General features: G+C 37.8%; 1 protein-coding gene across 16 annotated transcripts in view; it reads right to left on the bottom strand.

The window, feature by feature from the left end:
• Positions 1-745: 745 nt before the first annotated feature.
• Positions 746-14,492, bottom strand: part of SYNCRIP (synaptotagmin binding cytoplasmic RNA interacting protein) — a 39,296-nt gene continuing 25,549 nt past the window's right edge. For 2 of the 16 annotated variants that reach the window (XR_013956664.1, XR_013956677.1), the window contains exons 13-14: positions 10,810-10,888; positions 746-9,750 (exon numbers count right to left, since the gene is read on the bottom strand). The gene's annotated coding sequence lies outside the window, so the exon portion shown is untranslated. Of the gene's footprint in view, positions 9,751-10,809; positions 10,889-11,963 lie in introns of those variants that run through there. The other 14 variants (XR_013956676.1, XR_013956678.1, XR_013956665.1 and 11 more) reach the window with 13 other exon arrangements.

Genomic DNA, 14,492 nt, shown 5'->3' with positions numbered 1-14,492 from the left:
GCTGTCAGGGTTATATTTGTTTAAAGTAAAATTGCCACATTCACATTTGGCACTAATTGTACCTTACCATCTGAGAAGCTGTCTGATTTCCTTAAATTCACAGACCACCTCTGCTGGGCAGACACTACAACAACCTGCTTTATCCCATCCTGCTCTGCTGGAGACAGCTGTGTTGGCATTGCCCATCCCCTTCTGACTACTCAGGTTGTTCTGCTACACTGAAGGACATATCTGAGGTTTGTTTTCCAAAATAAGAAAGCACGGAAGAACAAAAGGGAGATACTGACAAAAACAAGCTTTTCAAAATTTTCTTGACTTTATGTGAGAAATACATTTGCCCTTTCCTCAGTAACAGCCAGCCTTTTCCTCTTCATGTAAGTTCTTGGGAAGATTCTCCAGTTAACTGGCAAACTGAAGGGGAACACATGCATCTGGAGCTGGGCTCTGAAGCAGCATGGCCAGGACTGAGATGTTCTGGAAAGCTAGATTTTATTATAATACTGAAAATGCAAAAGGATCTTTCACCTGATCATGGAAGCAGTCTTATGGATTATTTTTAATAGTAACAGAGGATTGTGTATTCTAGCATTCAGAAATAACCTAGTGCAGATTTTCAACGTAAAAAAAGCTGCAGTCATTGGCTGAATAATACCAATTATAAGACTAAGATTCTGTTTAGCAAAGCGCTTGGGTTTTTTTTAGCTTAAAAAGCCATGCTTGTTTCAGTAAACCAGGCAGTGAACGATAATACAGATTCTCATCTGCAGCCAGCAAATCTCTTCTCAATGCATTATTAGATAGTTACCATTTTCACAGATGCAGTTGTCCAGGTTAACTTACATAATGTAATCAGTCCTTCACATTTGCCCAACGAGGAATTAATTCTCCTACATAAATTATTCCCCACAAGTCCCTGATCATTTTTGTAGGCCCCTTCCAGAAGCTTAAATAGAAGGCTTCATATTAACCTTTAAATTCAGCCACTTAGCAGAAAACTTTATGGAAAACTCATTTTAAGTATTTTGCAAACAGGTAAGCTTAAATTAAAAAAAAAAAAAAAAAAGTGAAACTGAAGTTGGTGACTCAGATCCCAAGAAAATTCAGCATTAGTGGGCATTTTAGAGCATCCATCAACAGTTACTGGTTTCAGTTTAATTCAGTTATACACAAAAAACATAGGTGAAAATTGACATTTTGCAGTGCTTCTTGGCCTTTCTGTATTGAAGGAACAGTGAAAATCTGGGAGTAGAGGCTGACCATTTGATTAACATTTCTGGTTTGCTTGGGGTTGGAGGATAGTTATTTGTGTCTGTTAATGAGTTAATAAACTGCTAATCTGACAATTTAAGGCACTTGGACATCAGCTCCCTATACCAGCTGAGCAGACCTGTGCTCATGAGCCTTATGGGAATGTGTGCTGCCAGTAGGTAGTGCACATTCTTCAATTTGCTTCCTCGATCACCACATTATGGACCATAAATTGACCCTCAGTACTACAAGCTCAAAGCACAGATGAGGAAATGATAAGCTGAGGAAAAGTACCTGCTGAGTCAGTGACAGTACAGACATTTGGCTTTCCAGATAAAATCCCCACACAAGTTGTCTTGTATTATTTTCCTCCCTAAGGTACTGTAAAATACAATTCAATTGGAAGACCTGAAAATACCTACCAGGTTGTGTTTAAGACTAAAGCCATGAAGTCACTGACTGGTGCCAGCCAAAATAAAGACTTGGAAGGGGAAAAGGCAGGGAGACCGTTTTGGTAAGGAAGTTAAAAGAACCCACTTCGAGTGCAACTCTTTCCAGAGAGACAGTTCAGTATACCCAAAAGGAACCATGCTGGCAAAACAGTGATGTACTGAGGAGCACCGACTGTGTTAAGAGTTTCAGTGGGACAACCAAAACAGGTCCATTTGGGAAAATACCATTGGCATGAAGGGGAAACAAAAACCAAGCAATGTGCTTGAGGCAGTTTTGACTTGAGGAGCTTGTAACTCTCAAGGAGGAAGTAAAAAGGGCCAAAGCAACAGTAGTATATATACAGAGCTTTTCTTCAAGTTGTTTACATGAAAAGGACTTTTTTGTACACATTCCTTCACAGACTCGATACTGAGAGAATTTAGAAATTAAAATAATTTGTCTTGTCCAAACTACAGTTTAGGGGACATTAAAGGAGAAAGATAAAGAGCAGAAAGTTGCAAGGTGAGTGTACAAGATTATTACCGACAGTAAGAAATAGAGGCCTGCAAAAGTGAACAGCAAAAAGCACCATTAAGGAATATGCATGAAGCAGCACAAGACCTGTATAGAAGACACTGGAAAAATGCTTAAAGAAATGAATATTTGGTTTGTGGCAACATTTGACAAAGGTATAGTCTATGGAAATCTTATTTTAGTTCACCTAAGTGAAAAATAAGCTCTCTGGATATGCATCTTAACGGAGTATTGAGGTAGCTGAATTGGTCAGTATATGCAGGGAAAAGAGCTGGAAAACAAAATTCCTTCCAAAAACCTAGGTTAATCTGAGAGGGGAAAAAAAAAATAAAAAAACCCACAAACAACCCAAAACCACATTTATTTGTAAGAAAAAGGAGCTGTACCAATGCAAATAGGTAAAACAATGCTAAAGCCATACTTAAGAGCTCAGAATCAATGAAAATCAAGCCATTTACGTACTACAAGGGTAAAGAAAATGCTGCCTTGGATACACACTGTGAAAAACAGGTCTATCAGGTCCTGAGGGGCATTTCACTAACCAGCTTTGAGGTCAATGGGGGAAATTTTCAAGTAGAGAGTTAGAGGAGGAACTTAAGCCTTGTTCCCTCATTTCAGCTGAACTGAGGATTGTAAAGAAAATCTTTTCAACATGTTTCTGTTAAATCATTGCAAAGCGTTGCAGAACCTATGCCCTGTAACTATGATGAGACCTGGAGAACTTAAAGGTAGTATAAGCTTTTCATCATAGATACTTGGTGGATTTGTAGAAGAGCTGTATTGGGTCAGCAAGGGTTCAACTAGGTGAGCATTTTGTTTGTGATGATAGCCACCAGGGAACACATACTTAGGAAAAAGTTGTAAAGGCATAAGCGAGAATATACTACTACTTTCTTGGAACATCCTTTGAGTCACAATCTTGGGGATATCCTAAAAAAGAATTTTTTTGCTAGGTTTCAAGCTGCTTTTTGAACAGTCATGAAGTTTTAACACTCATAAAATCATTCAACCAGGAGTTCCACCACTTATTTACATTTGTGCGAGTGAAGATGCAGCTCTCCAAACATTCACATTTCATTTAGTATTTTATGAAGAGATGGTGAAAAATCATTCTCTACTCAATGCACTTGCTGCTTATCATTTTAGCAAAATACTGTGGCCACTTGAGCGAAGGCTTTTCCAAAACAAAGATTCCTGCTCCAATAATCCAAAGATTATTTTTCACTTTTGTACCTTTTATTATCTTTGTTGTTCTCACTATCCTTTTTGCAATTTTATTACATCCTCTGTTTTGTAGTGCTGGAGTAGGAAACAGCTGTAATAGGGGAAACAAAACTGTTCAACAGAATAGCATTCCAAATGATTTTTATTAGTAGAACTAGTGCCTTCTTAAACTGTTGCTTCACTATTTTTGCACCACCTCCGTGTAATTTAACAATTTAGCCCATAAAGATTTATGATCCTTTTTTACTCATTTAGACACAACTCTTACAGTTTCGTGGATTCATTTTTTCCACCTTAATGAAAAAAAAAAAGCAAAACCAAAACCAAACAAACCCCAACAGCCACAGTGGAAAAAAAAAAAAAATCCCAACCTGAAGTCATCACATACTGAAGAAATTCTAATCAACACACAGAACTTGTCAAAAGTGGGGAAAACATTAACTATAACTAAAAGCTGCTGTTGTAAGCCAGGTCGTATCAGAGAAAGCTTCCTACCAATAAGAACATGTCCATTGTAGGTGCTGATAATGACCACGTAAACCCAAAGTGATGAGATCCATGGGTTGGGTTTTTTTGGCGACTGGCAAGCTGGTATTCTGACAGCCATTGCTTTAGCTTCTGTGGATACAGCAGTAAATGCCTTGAGTGCTTTTGTCAGGTCAGAATTCCATAGAGATATTTTTAGTTCGAGCAACCAGTTTCTCCCGACTACAAAGTATATAAAAACAGTATGGGGTAAAAGTCAAGTAACATTAATTATCACCCTCAAGACATTACTTGTGCTTTAGTAAGTCTTTTGTCAAATGCTTTACAGAAATTTTTATAGAACCAGTTGTATAACCAGGATATTGTTTTGTTTACCATTTGTTGGCTGAGTATGTATGGAATCAATCTGACATTTTCCTCTAAGTGATGTACACCAAACCCAGGCATTTTCAGAATGGTTAACGAGAAAATAAAAAGCAATAGGACATAAATATTTGTTACATTTCCCTCGCAAGAATACTGAATATGCAACAGAAGCAAAAAGATCAATTTCTGTTGACAGGCAGAATGCATGTGACGATACTATGAGACAGCCTGAAGAGAGGGCTGTTTCTCCTCAGATGCAAGGATGAGTTTTGAGGCTCTCTGAAGCATGTAGACAGCTTGTCCATGTTGCTTATATTGTGGTGAAGCTCCACTACAAGAGGAATAAGAATTTTAATGAGAGAATTTAAGAAGAGGGGCTCAGTACCAAGCTCTTCAAGGCCAGACTTCCTTACAGCTCATAGCTTATCAGTGCCATCTTTATCAGACAGCTGCCCCCAAGTTTCTGAAGGTTCTGCCAAACCCTTTTCCCTGCCCCTCGAATGCTGGCCTATTTAATAGAAAAATGATGTATTATTATATACTACTTCACCTCTAGCACTGGCATTAATGGTGCTTCTGTAGATGATTCTTCCACAGGCCTATGAGCAGACATACCTTGGCAGGACAGAAAGCCACGGTCTCTCTTCCAGAGTAGCGAAGAACTGTTACTTGGGATTCCCTCAGATGTGCTACAAACGCAGTTCCTGGTTATGTGCACACTTGCCACTTACACTTAGTTTTCCCTAAAGTGTGCTTTGGGGAAAGGAGACTGCATGCTTAGGCAAGTAAGAGGACTCTGAGCTGTCTGGAAAAGGCACAAACTGTGAAACTGAGAAACAAGGAATATTTGGAAGACTTAGGCAGTTTCTGTGAAACTCCATTAAAGTTTTGCTTTGCTTTTTATTTTGTTTTATTTAACTAGTATTCTGCGTAGGAAAGGCACTTGGAACTAGCATGATGTGATAATTAACACTATTATTCTAAAGCTTCCTAAATCATAGAATCATAGAATAGTTAGGGCTGGAAAGGACCTTAAGATCATCTAGTTCCAACCCCCCTGCCATAGGCAGGGACACCTCACACTAAACCATGCCACCCAAGGCCTCACGCAACCTGGCCAAATCAGTTTGATCTGACTGGATAACTTGCTACTACATAAGCTACTTGGCATATACGTTTTTCTACAGAAGTACAAAAACCTCCCACTTTTAAATGCTAGGCATTAAGATTTCCCTCTTTCACAGAAAGATACATAAAGTCTGTATTAATAAAAAGGCATTTAAATATTAAAATCAGCTTACTATCTTTCAGATCAAACTGTAAGAAATAACATTTTCTTCCCCTTAAGAAATTTTGAGTCCTTCAGTCTAATCTTGAGTTTGGGGTATTTAGGTCCAGTTTGTAGTAATCTCTCTCCCCCTCCGCCCCCAAAATTACAGGTGAAGATTATGGTCTTTGTGATTTCAACAGATTCACACAAGATAGCTTGTAACACAACACACAGAACTAGGAGGTCTCAGATAAATCTCAACTTGGCATCAGTGCTGTTCCTATCCAAGAGGGAAGATTTTTTTTTTTCTCCTTGCGAAAGCAGATTTTGCTTCAGAATGTATCAAAATGGAAAAAGAATTCTCTAGTATCATCTACATTCCAAGTGGCCTATGTACAAGTCTCATTACCATTATTTATCTAGACAAGTAGGAAGTTTTGATCACCATTCTGCTTGGGCATAAAAAAACCACAGATCAAGTACTATGACCTACCGCCATACCATGGTGTGTTCTTTATGTCCAGTGTGTTTCTGGGATCTGTTATGGTCAGGAAACTTGGAATACCAGTCAGACTCAATTCTGAAAAGCCCATGTATCTGGGTGTTCTCCTGGACCACAATGGTGGGGAGCCATAGCCAAGCTCTTCATTTTCCCATTTAGTTGTTTGTCAGGTCAGGAGGAAAAGTCAAGCTACCGACACAGTGATGATTCACTCTTCTTTCCGGAAGCCGAAGAACAATAGTTAAAAGCCAGACGAAAGGAACAAAATTGAAAACACCAATTATCTGGAGGAATGGTTTTGGCAGTGAGGAGACACGGAGTTAGTGCCTTCAGTCCAAGATGTCTTAGTTCAAAGCTGCCCACCTGAGTTTCACGAGGAACTCTTCCGAGTTCTCCATCAGATGCTCACTTCACATTCTACAGTCAGTAATGTTCTCATCTCCCATTGAGTCTTCAGTGATATGGCTCACCATGCTCACTTGCAGAGAAAATAACTTTTCCCCACTGAAAGCTGTCTATGAAAACAAATGCTTCTATATATATACACTATAATAAAATACAAAGCTCTACCTATGCCTGATCCTCTTAACTCTGTAAGAACATCTGGCAAATTCAAATCCTGGCAAGTGTATTCTACCTTGCCACACTCCTTCAGCCTTTTACCTTATGACCTGATACAGGCTTTTGCATTTGACAGCCTTAGAATAAAATTCCTTTTGTTCACTAAGGAAGTGTACTTTCTCGTATTAAGGCATGTAAGCTCTAGCCTAGACTTGAGGAAATGTTGAACATCTTCAAGTTCAGCAACCTTCAAACCAGCTCTTAGTCACTTTCTTATCCCTCAAGGTCCCAGCTGTTCATTTCCAAGCACATACTGTTCATTGCAAGTACATTCACTTCTGAGCACATGAAGACCGCCTCCAGTGTGGTGGAGGCATCTAAATACGCCTATTTAGACTACCTGCACTACCAGCTCTTTAATGAAAAATCCTAGCCTAATGCCAAGGAACGATCTGCCACTTCTCTCTCCCAGGATGCTGGGCATGTAGCGCCTTTCCAGAAGAAAACCCCCACAACTCTGTACAAGAAGCTGGTGCACTTGGCAGCTATGTGGGCCCCATCCTGAATCTGAAATCTGCAGTGGGGCTTCCGAGTTGGCACTGATTCACCCCAGCTTTACAAATGCAACACTTATTATCACTTTTTTCCCTGCATTAAGAGACATTCAAGACTTTACATGCAAGCTTTGCAATGAACACTGCATTCCCTCAAGCATCACTCAATTAGGAGACTCATCATTAAAGCAGTTTTTCTCAACTACCCCACTTCTGCCCACCCTTTAAGGGATTATTAAGGGCAGTGAGTAGCAAACATGTTATACCAGTAAAAAGAGATGAAAGAACTCCTCACCTGTACTGAAAAAAAGGGTCCATCTTTGGAACACATGTATCAGGTATTCAAGACTGACTCTTGCTTCCCTGGGGCTGAAATTATTTTAGTTCATCACTTCAAAACTGCAGGTTTACAAACAGCAGCTCTAGGATATCACCCCTCAGAACAGGACATCTGAAATAGCAGCATTAGGCATAGTAACAGGAAGTTTATTTCCTCTACCATTTTTGCATTTTGCTGTGTTCAAAATCTCCTCCCTTTACAGGGACACTTCCAGACAACTTTCTTATGAAATTTCTACCAACATAAAGTGGCCCTAATGATTAAGACATCCAGGACAAGACCTTCTTACCTTCTGAAATGTAATCCAAGGACCCTGTGTTTTCATACTGATGTTTGTTGAATCTGGGCAAGATGCATCACCTGACATTCCCTTCACATCACTCTGTGGCTGCTAGATGGTGCCTGGCTTAGTGTACCTACCTTTCGTAGGAAAAGGATAAGACTGATTAGTAGCAGTTAAGATCCTACAAAGCTGTAATACAGCTAAATAAAGTTATCTACTTTCTGGTTTCCCACGTTGTTTCCCTGGCTATTCTGCCCCTAGCCCTAAGAATACAAGCTTGCAGGAATGTAGTTCAGACATATTTAAGAGCCACCTTGTGCCTATAGGTAAATGATTTCTTTTCCCAACTGTTCCCTCACCTTACATTTTCTCAGGGAACAAACAAGAATATGCTTTCATGAAAGCCTTCCCAAGTGAGGAATGTTTGTGATTCCATCACTCCTAGGTCAAACTTTTTAAATAAAGGCAAACACTCCTTAGTATTTCTCTGAGAAGGAACTTCCCTGGTTGTCAACACCACTTTAAAAAAAACAAAAGGTATTTACAGAAGACCCTGGAGGTTTTCCTTTTCACAGGGACACTTTTTGCCCTTCAAGATGTCCAAGTTAAGACATGTCTGTTCTTTTTTAAACTGAACTTTAAACACAGTTCATTTGTGAAACCTGAGATCTCTTTACACCATTTTTAACACGCAACTGTGAGGCAGAAGTTCCACAACTGCTGCCTTCATCTCACTTGCCCCATATCTAAGAATTCAACACCTATCACCTATTTAACCTACATGTCCTTAGTTGCATATTAAAGTCCTCTCCTAAATACCTTTAGGAAACAGGGAAGAGAGAGTGCTGTGTTGTGCTGAGGTTTTTTTCCCCAGTATATGCATTTTTGCTAGATAAAGAGAGAATCTATCTTGGAATCCCTGTAACAGCGGGACTTCTTTTCAAAGTCAAGTATGCCCTTTTATCTTTCAACTGCGTGCAGAATTTGAACCTTAGATGTTTTCACGTTCATGTGTTAAAGGATAAAAAGGTTGCTTCTAAAGGACTTAGAAATTTAATAGATGCTTAAAACACACTATGCATGACTGTCTCTTATTCTTACAGAGACTACAGAAATCAGAGTGGATCATACCTGCAGCTGTACTGGAGTTACTGTCCTTGTCACTCTTTACTAACTCCACAGTAAAACTACTGGAGCATTTTAGCATACTTCAGGACCAAATAATCTGCTTTAGCACAGGCCATTATTGAAGGCAGTTTGCGCTAACCTTGCCGAGATGTGACCACTACCCGATTTACCTCAATGTCATTTGTACCTGTGTAAGTACACCTTACTGCACCTCAAAGCATATTACAATCTGTATCCAAAGCTTAGATGTCCACACTTTTTCATAATTCATCTATATTCCTCCTGGTTCACTACTCTACAAAAGCAGTACTCTTTCTAAAGAATGTCACAATGAGGGCAATAAACTGTCATTAGAAAAAATAATGAAAAACATAATAAACAAGGCAGAAAAAAAACCCATAATGAAACAAAGCAGCAAAGATCATTCAGGTACATGAACCCAGCTTCCATTGTACTCACTGCTAAAGCTTAAAGCCAACTAAAGCTTGCGGTATCTTCAGGACTTCCTGTGAGAGAATTTGCAACATTCCCCCTACCTGCCCCACTTTATATTCAAGTCTATTCTTCCATTAGCATGAAACCTGCAGCATTGTTTTCAGTTGGAAATTCTGAACACATTTTATCAACAGACATGCTCTGGTTTTCTTCAAAGCATCCCACTAATTCAAAAGCAAGTGTAAACTAACATACTTCTGTGGAAGTGTAGGTAACATGAATAGAGGACAGCTTTACTAGAGTAGTTAATGTTACATACTGGTCACTTCTTGGTGAAAACACAACTCACATATACACCAGTGATTGCCACTGGAGGTTTGTCTTCTGCTAAATAAAAAAAGAAAATAAAATAATTTTTTTAAAAAAGTATTAATTTAAGCACACATACAAAACTCAAAAAAAAAAAAAAACAAACAAAAAAAAACAAACAAACAAACAAAAAAAACACACAAAAAAAACCAAAGCAAAACCAAAACCACTAAAAGTGCAGAAAACTGTGGACTGGAAACAGGTTATCTTGTTAGAACAACTATTTGTAGTGAAAGAAAAAAACTGCACTATCCAAAGGAAGCCTTTGACCACAGCCTGAAACAGGGAAACTGGAACAGTCCTTTAATAGCCACTTCAGCTTTTTCAGATGCAGGGACTAGGTATTTTTATCTGCCATCTCAAGTGCTGTAATATTAAAGATAAAATCACCTTTCAACTATAATACATTTGCATTATGAAACAGATTATTATTTATTTTAGGCTAGGTCTCACCAGTGTTTTGTAATACAGGAGTTTAATTCTTAAGTATGCTGAACTGCAGCTTAAGAAAACCCCTAATTTATTAAACAGGGCATCTATAAAATTGCCTGTGTTGAATTATCACAGAGGAAGCTTTTTAATCCCAAATTAGCTACATGTAATAATACAGTTCTTAAATAACCACTACTAGGAACAGAATTAGGTGCATTCTTCATCCTACTAGAGAGGAAAAAAAGAAAAACTCCCAGCTAAAAATGTTAGATAGCAGAACAATACTGAAACGCTATACTTGGAACCAGGAACTCATGTTTAGTTCCTGACTTTCAATGACTGACTGTATTAACGGAAAATCCCTTAAGCTACTAAGATTGCTAACCAACCAGTTTAAAAGTATTTTAAAATTAATTATCTATGAAGCATTCTTGAGACTTTTAGATCTAATGTATTTAACAGTACTACATTACACTGAACAGATTACACCCAACATTCACTTAGCACTGGACACATTAAAATTGAAGAGTTACAACACACAACCTCCCTAGTAACTGCAGATAAGGAATCAATTAAACAGTCTACTGAAGTTGGATTTTAGGTACTGAAAGTCATTTAAGTACTAAAATGTCTATTTTTACTTACCATTATCTTCTGTGCAGTCAAGTGGCATACGTTATTCTACTGGCTGTGTAGCAGAGCTAAGAATGCATTTCATAACTGCCTTAGTGCAAAGAAAATAAGTGTTAAGATTCAAATATCTTTTCTACATGTTAGTGACCAAAACAAGTAAAACGTGTCAAGCTAACTGTGCAAAGGTGGTGAACTGTCACCATTAATGACCCAAACACATCCTTCTCGACTAGCGGGAATCCAGATTTCTGACATTGCAAGTTTTACCTAAATGACGGTCAAAAACTAAGGGCTGACTTTGGAGCAGACACTAATGTCCACGAACAAAACAACTCTTGGAACTAAAATCTATCTTTGATTTAAACTCTGAAAATTCAAGCCATATTTAATTACTTATTACTTACATACCATCATACCATGACTGCGTCTTCTAGACTGTACAGGTGCTTTTTTCTTCCCCTTTTTATTGAAAAAAAAACCCAAAACAAAACCAAAGAAAACCAACATCAAACACACCACACCTGCCCCCCAAAACCAAAAGCTGTTACCAGGTACCTGGAAGTCTGACCATCTAACGCAACTCTCATGAAGACAGCTTTAATGTCACCCAGGATTTCCAGCTGAGCTCTGCTGTGCAACATCCAGAGCTGCCCATTTAACAGTATGTCTCTTTGTAGCAAAAACTAGTAACCAGCTACATACTGGCAAGAAAAAGATGACAAGAGAACTGCCTCTCTTGTCCAAATTCCAGGTAAGCTAACAAGATAGGGGTTTTTGTTGTTTTGTGGGTTTGGGGTTTTTTTTGGTTTTTTTAAAAGTCCCACTAGGACTATCTATTGTAACAGTCAAAGCAAAGGAGCACCAAAGAAAAGTTGCTCTTTCATCCTGTGGACTTTAGAACACAAGTAAGTGTAATTAAACATTTGTAAAGCATTGACTAGATGACTGTCCCTATCAGTATCCCAGAAAAAGTTTAACATCAGAGCTTCCTTTACGTCTGTTTGCACTAGATGCCTGTAAAGTAACAATGATGAATTCCTTCTTCCCCCACTATCCCTATTAAGGATCAAGGAATCTTCAGCTCGACTTCCTCTCCTGCTGCCACATACCATTTTTATGTGACAGAGCAAATGACAAAGTACAATCTGCTGTCTCCTCTGCCCAGCTAATGCAACTAGCTACCCCAAGCCAAGAGATGTCATGTGCTGGAGTCAATTCAGGAAGACACTCGCCAAAGACAGACTTTCATGTCCATCACAGCCAGTCTTTAAATTGGGATTCATAAGCTTTAGCCTGCGAACACAAACTCAAGCTCCAACTTTACCAATTTCAATTCTCAGAACCCTACATTGCAAAGACTTCTGCCTCACTGCCTTCTTCAAAATATTGCTGTTCCATTTTAAACAATTAACATTTGCCACCAAGATTTTACTAACAGAAGCGAGGGAGTAACAGTCTTAGTTTTGTAGAATGTATTGATTTGAACACACTTTTCCTGGAAATGTTGTATGTGATTGTTGTGTCTGTGCCATTGTTTTATTTCTTATAATAAAAAGTCTCCCCTCACTGGTGAATGGAAGCACTGAAATAACTGTTAGGCTAAACAGAAAAGTTAAGCCTCTGAAGAATTATCAAGGGCACATGAGAAGAAATTGCAGCCATACCTAACATTTCTATCCTGAAGTATTAGGTTGGAAATCCTACCTTCAGAAAAGGCTAAGTCTATTTTACACTATGTCATACCCTTTACCCCCAGGGAGGGAATTATTATTCCTTATTTTAGATTCAAGGCAGTATTTAGGTAAGAGTTTTACAACACAAAAAATCAGAAACTTGTCTTAGTATCTGTAATAACAGCCTTCCTCCAAAAGTAAAAACAAACTTGAGTTCCAAGTTGTAACAAATCTCCTTTTTAAATTATAAAAAAATAATAATAAAAATTACACAGTTGTATATCCTATAGGAAACCCTTCAGGCAAAAATGAGTATTAAAACAAGCATTAATTTTAAAAGCTGTGTATTGGAGTGTTTATAAACCAGAAGTGTTAAGCAGCAGCAATTATTGATTTCTTATTAAATTCAACTAGACTTCAAATTTAGGAACAAATTACAAACCACTGTGGAGCTATGCTAGCTTAAACTAAAACCTTTGCAGGTGTTTCAGTAAAGAAAGCCTCCTATGAGAATAAACAGAGGCAGCATAATACATTAAGACAACATTGCCTTCAACACGCCAAAAAACAACTGTGTATTTGATGTCCATTTGTCACCAAAGCACCCCATAAGAGATGCATTATTGCTGTAGAACATTTCAAGTTTACCAACACCCAAGTGCAACCAAACTTACGTTCTATATATGCACTTGCCCATTCTCACTAGTATTTCCACTTAGTAATGAAAGTTTTTTCTTTATGCAACCAGATTTAAAGCTTTGAAAATAACTTTTTGTTGTTGTTGTTGTTTTTAGGGTTTTTTCCACACTATCAATCACCACATGCGATTTTGTTTTCTGATCATTTTGCTAAAAAACTGCACCAATATCAGAACAGTGCAAATCATATTTAATTTTAAAAGTTATAATGGCTTGAGTTCATAATTAGAGGGAACACTGTCAAGATCTTGGTATTTTGCTCACTCACCATTGCTTGCATTCCATTTAAAACACTTTCCTGTCAATTTTACCTTTTTCTTTTTTAGCAAGCTTTTCAGAGCTGAAATTAAGGATGTGATCCACAATTTCAACACATGTGGTGCCTTAACAGCAATGCTTTTATGCAATTCTATCAACTGTTACAGTTCCATAAATATATATTATCCCCTTTCTCCCCACAACACATTTCCAGACTAAGAACTAGTCATTAGCACTTGTGATCCCACAAGTATTTTAAGTTTTTCAGCAATGGAGAGATTTCAAGATTAGTAAATCTGAGGACTTCCCCTCTCCTACAGCCCCCAATGCTTTCATTTTATAGCAAGTTCAAAATCAGTTTCCACATCTTGACAGTGTTCCTTATAAAACCATATGACAGTAAAAGTGCCAGTAGGCATGGCAACCTCTTTAAAGGGAGCATTTAAACTCCTTGGCACTGGGAATGCCAGCACCAAGGATTACATTGAAATTCAAAATTATACTTAAGGCTACAATTAGCAAACTCACTTCTGTAAGCCTCATGTTTTATCGCTGGATTCGAAAATTCAGAAGCTAATGCAACTGTGTATTTCAATGCTCAAAATCTGAGGAAAAAAGTTACTTCTCTTTAGCAAGGGCAGTATATCAAACTGTGGTAGCAAATGTCTCTTACGCATTGGCTACTCATTCCACCATCAGTTGCTTACTTTGTCTTAAAGTTCAAAACTGGCAAGGCACATTTACATATTCCAATGAATATTTGACAATTTTAGATTACACTTCATGTCCCAGCTATCCCAGTAATTGACATACAACATACTAAAATGATTTATTAAGATAACAAAAAAAAAAAAAATCAATTAATGTGAAACATACAGGCTATTGGCAACCACTATTCTAAAAATTATGTAAATACAAGTAAACATACTGAAATGTGTGCGATTCTAAGTTTTTAACCAGAAGACTTCTCTACTAACACACATTTATATTAATGACACATAAAAAAAATAAAAACTTTATTACAAAAATAAGTTACACTCGCCTCCAGCTTACAGTATAAAACAAT

Source organism: Psittacula echo (genome assembly GCF_963264785.1).
Source record: "Psittacula echo genome assembly, chromosome: 4".
Taxonomy (NCBI): domain Eukaryota; kingdom Metazoa; phylum Chordata; class Aves; order Psittaciformes; family Psittacidae; genus Psittacula; species Psittacula echo.
Note: the sequence above shows the minus strand (reverse complement) of the source record. Positions and strands in the feature narration are given on the sequence as shown.